This window comes from Neoarius graeffei, chromosome 24 (assembly GCF_027579695.1).
Source record: "Neoarius graeffei isolate fNeoGra1 chromosome 24, fNeoGra1.pri, whole genome shotgun sequence".
Lineage (NCBI taxonomy): Eukaryota > Metazoa > Chordata > Actinopteri > Siluriformes > Ariidae > Neoarius > Neoarius graeffei.
The window spans coordinates 23,800,690-23,806,427 of record NC_083592.1 but is presented as its reverse complement, the minus strand read 5'-3'; positions in this window follow the sequence as shown (position 1 = coordinate 23,806,427).

The window sequence follows — 5,738 nt, the reverse complement described above, 5'->3', positions numbered from 1 at the left end:
TTCTTTTTTCTCTAATGTACACAAATCTTTTTCCAGAATAGATTTTTTTTAGTGGATCCTTTTCTCCTAAATGCCATTTCTGATTGTAAATATAATCCAATTATGATTTCCGATCATGCCCCTGTGAGTATGACCATAAAACTCCCATCTCAAAGGCCAAGACGGATATGGCGACTTGATCCTCTGCTGCTTGCTGACGATGTTTTTGTGCAGTTTGTTTCAGAACAAATAGATTTCTACTTGGATATAAACATGACTGATGACATTTCAGCATCAACTTTATGGGAGGCACTTAAGGCATATCTTAGAGGACAGATCATTGCCCACAGTGCATATACTAGGATAGTCCACCAAAATAACATCACAGATCTGTCCTCTAGAATTAAAGCTTTGGATAGCCTTATATCTAGCTCTCCAACCCCCGATAGGATGAAAGCGAGAGTTAGCTTACAGACTGAAGCTGATCTTCTATTAACTACTGAGGCAGAAAGGCTAATCTTTAAGTCCCGTAGTCGATTTTATGAAGAGGGTGATAAACCTTCCAAACTATTGGCTAGTCAGCTTCGTCAAAAAGCAGCATCCCATGTCATTTCACAAATTAGATTACCTGATGGTGTATTAAGTGATGATCATCAAACCATCAACAATAATTTTAAAGAGTTCTACTCCAAATTATATTCGTCAGATTTAGATCTAGATCAGTAACAATTTGACACTTTTTTCTGTAACTTAAACATCCCCACTATTGACTCTGACACAGAGGAAAAATTAGAACAACCTATCACTATAGAAGAAATCATCATTGCAATAATGTCTCTACAAAGTGGTAAAGCCCCTGGTCCTGACAGATTCCCCAACGAATTTTATAAAAAATTTAAGGAACAATTGGCCCTACTTCTTCTTTCAGTTTATAAAGAATCGGTAAGAAAAAAAGTTCTCCCACCCACACTCCATCAATCATCCATCACACTACTACTGAAGAAAAACAAGGATCCACTTGATTGCGCATCATACAGACCCATCAGTTTAACAAACTGTGATGGTAAAATATTTTCTAAAGTCATTGCACTTCGCCTTGAGTCAGTCCTTCCTTATTTAATATCTGAGGACCAGACTGGATTTATCCAGGATAGGCAGTCCTATTTTAACTTGAGGCGCCTGTTCAATATTATATATACTAAGCCCAATAAACCAACCCCAGAAGCCATTATATCACTTGATGCCGAAAAGGCATTTGATAGGGTCAAGTGGGATTATCTCTTCCATACACTACAAAGATTTGGATTTGGCCGTAAGTTTATTAAATTGATTAAGTTGATATTTACAGATCCAACTGCATCAGTTTGCACCAATTCAATCTCTTCTGATTATTTTTCTCTTCACAGAGGTACCAAACAAGGTGACCCATTAAGTCCATTACTTTTTGTTTTAGCTATAGAGCCATTGTCAATAGCTTTAAAGGAACAGTCCACCGTACTTCCATAATGAAATATGCTCTTATCTGAATTGAGACGAGCTGCTCCGTACCTCTCCGAGCTTTGCGCGACCTCCCAGTCAGTCAGACGCAGTCAGATGCGCTGTCACTCCTGTTAGCAATGTAGCTAGGCTCAGTATGGCCAATGGTATTTTTTGGGGCTGTAGTTAGATGCGACCAAAGTCTTCCGCATTTTTCCTGTTTACATAGGTTTATATGACCAGTGATATGAAACAAGTTCAGTTAAAAAAATTGAAACGTAGCGATTTTCTATGCTATGGAAAGTCCGCACTATAATGACAGGCGTACCAACACCTTCTGCACGCTTCGACAGCGCATTGATACGGAGCTCAGATATCAATGCGCTGCCGAAGCGCGCAGAAGGTGTTAGTACGCCTGTCATTATAGTGCGGACTTTCCATAGCATAGAAAATCGCTACGTTTCAATTTTTTTAACTGAACTTGTTTCATATCACTGGTCATATAAACCTATGTAAACAGGAAAAACGCGGAAGACTTTGGTCGCATCTAACTACAGCCCCAAAAAAATACCATTGGCCATACTGAGCCTAGCTACATTGCTAACAGGAGTGACAGCGCGTCTGACTGCGTCTGACTGACTGGGAGGTCGCGCAAAGCTCGGAGAGGTACGGAGCAGCTCGTCTCAATTCAGATAAGAGCATATTTCATTATGGAAGTACGGTGGACTGTTCCTTTAAGAAACAATGGTAACATAAAAGGTATAGAACGTGGGGGCCTAACCCACACTGTCTCGCTATATGCTGATGACCTATTATTGTATATCACCAATCCCATCACAGGTATACCTGAGGTCCTAACTGTCCTGGAAAACTTTGGAAAAATATCTGGCTACAAACTCAATTATAGTAAAAGCGAGTACTTTCCCATTAACAAAGGTGCTGAAACATATCCAAACCTACCATTTAAGCTCTCAATTCACTCCTTTACATATCTGGGGGTAAAGGTTACCAAATCATACCATCATCTTTTTAGGAATAATTTTGCTGCTCTTCTAGAACATACCAAAACAGACATCAAACTCTGGCCCACCCTACCGTTATCTCTCATCGGGAGAATAAATTCTGTAAAGATGAATGTAATACCTAAATATCTTTATCTTTTTCAAACTATACCTATTTTCATACCACTTTCATTTTTTAAATTGTTCAATCAGGCTGTTTCCCATTTTATTTGGCATAATAAATCAGTACGCATACGGAAAGAATTTTTGGAGAGACGAAAAACCTGCGGTGGACTCTCTTTACCAAATCTTCGTTCATATTATTGGGCTGCAAACCTGAATACTATCTCCCTATGGTTAAAGGACTGGAATGGCAGGTACCCAGCATGGCTTCAGATTGAACAAGCCACAAGTCGTCCTTACTCACTTCCCGCTTTACTCTGCGCATCTTTGCCATCAGTTGTTAATAATGTGAATGGAAATGTAATTGTTACCCAATCATTATGTATCTTGAAGCAATTTAAGAAATGCTTGGGTGCCCAAAACATGTCCTTTTATTCACCTATAGCGAATAATCACCTTTTCCGCCCATCTTTGTTAGACAGGGGCTTCCAGACCTGGCATGATAAAGGTATCCATAGCAATAGCGATTTGTATATTGATAATACTTTTGCAAGTTTTGAACAACTGTCCACAAAATATGAACTGACTAATGCCGCTTTTCCACTACAAACGCGGCTGTGCCGTGCTGAGTCGAGCTGAGTCGAGCTGAGCGGGGCTGTTGGAGTTGCATTTCGACTACAACCGCGCTGAACCGTGCTGGCTGGAAGTGGGTGGACACATTGGGTGGAGTTAGCGAAAGTGGGTGGACGTCACGTGATGTCGTTAAGCAGCGCAAACAGTGACATCAGTGACAGTGGCGGAACAAGTCAGAGCCGGGCCGGGGGCGGGGCAAATGACCGGGCCCTTTATTAAAGCTTATCATAACATCATTTTAGGCTACAAAATGTCCGCAACTGCGGTGTTTACCAATTTCAACACTACCGGGTGCAACTATGTTATTTAGTACATCAAGTCCTTCAAATGAACATGTAATTCAGAAACAAAAAACATTAGGATACTGTACATGGCTCATAATAAAACATCAATAGCCTATACTGCGCACATTATTTGAAGGGCATACGAATGAGCGCTCAGAGGTTGCAACGGTGACAGGAAGAGTCAGAAATAAAAGGAGGGCGGTGCAAACCTCACTGAATGCACTGTGTTTACCAATTTCAACACTACGGGGTGCAACTATGTTATTTTGTACATTAAGTCCTTCAAACGAACATGTAACTCAGAAACAAAAAAACATTAGGCGACATACTGTACATGGCTCATAATAAAACATCAATAGCCTACTGCGCGCATTATTTGAAGGGCATACGACGAGCCTTGCGCTCCGCGAACTCGTCCACGATGCTCTGTATGTCACTGATTCAGTGATCTTTTAAGCAGTAGTCTCACGACCGGAATAGTAAACAATAAACATGGAGGACATGGAGTCGTTAGTGTTGCTGGTCTTGGTGCTGTGGCTTGTTGTTACCGACAACGCGGACAGATACTGGCAAGAGCGTATAGATGAGGCGAGGCGCATAAGGCTTCAGAAATTCTCGTAATTCGTAATTATTCTTCTTCCGGGTTTGCGGTGTTTACAGATCCCAGCGCGCTCGCGGGGCGTGTGTGGGCATGTGAGGACACTCCTCCTCACCAATCAGTGCACAGGGGAGTGCCTGCTCACGCCCCCAGCCTCACTCGGCATGGTTTGGCTCGCTTCAGCCCCACTCCAAAACGGTGCGAGTTTTAGGGGCTAAGCAGGGCTGAAACGAGCTGAGTCGTGCTGGTTTTTGGTAGTCGAAACGCGAGCCGTGTCGGGCTGAAGTGAGCTGAAGCGAGCTGAACTGAGCTGAAAAAGGGTAGTGGAAAAGGGCCATTATACTCATTTCTTTCGCTATTTCCAAATCAGGGATTTTGTAAGCAAGAAATTTGCCAATTTTCCAAATACCCCTCCTTTGTCCTGTTTCAACCATCCTTTAAAGGTCAATCTGTTTAAGAAAGGTAGGGTGTCAATAATTTATTCTGCAATAATGGATACACTTAGTTCCTTTGTTTCCCACATCCAGGAACAATGGGGATATGACATGGGGATCCCACTTTCAGATGAAGAATGGGATATGGCTTTGCTAAGGATCCATTCGTCTTCTATCTGTTCAAGACATGCCTTGATCCAGTTTAAGGTCTTACATAGGCTACACTTTTCTAAAGTTAGACTAGCCAAAATATTTCCAGATATAAACACTACTTGTGACAGGTGCAAACAGGCCCCAGCCACCAACTACCATATGCTATGGTCTTGTCCAAAACTGTCATCTTTCTGGGATTCCTTTTTTGACACAATCTCTAAGGCATATAATTGTAATTTTCAGCCCTGTCCTAAAATTGGCATCTTTGGTGTTGCATCATGTACAGATGGGTCTATTCTTCCAGCTTACCTTCAGAGGGTTATTGCCTTTTTTTCTTTGTTAGCTAGGCGTGCCATTCTCTTTAAATGGAAGGATTCAAATCCTCCAACAAATAATCAATGGATCAGAGATGTTATGTTAAATATAAAGCTGGAAAAGATTAGATGCACTCTGAATGGCTCTGTTAATAAGTTTTACAAAATGTGGGACCCTTTCATACAATATGTGAATTTGTTACCTGGCCTGGAACTGTGAGTGTATATCACTTGTTTATACTTATTGTATTTACTATCCATCTTGCTGATATGTCAAATTATACAATGGAGCACCAATCTTTTTTTCTCTTCTGTAGTTGATTTTTGTTTGTGTATGTGTTTTGTTGTTGTTTTTTCTTTCTTCTTGTCTGTCCTGAGTAACATCTTTTGGTGTGATCATCATTTTGGCCACAAAGCATTGTAAAATCTTTAATTGCATTGTGAATTTAATGACAAAACCACCATAAATAAAGTGTTAAAAAAATATTCTGCCACACAGTTGACCACATTCCAGTGCATACTCAGCTATCAACCCCCCCCCCCACACACACACACACACACACACACTCCCACGGGATGACACACCCACCCAGGTATCGGCAATTGACTCCTGGTTCAAGCATAGCCAGCAGGTATGGGAAGAGGTGCACCAAAGGCTAGTACTAGTAAACACAAAGTGTAAATAATATGCAGACAAACGCAGAAGTAAAAATCCAGAGTATTCTCCAGGAGATCGGGTATCA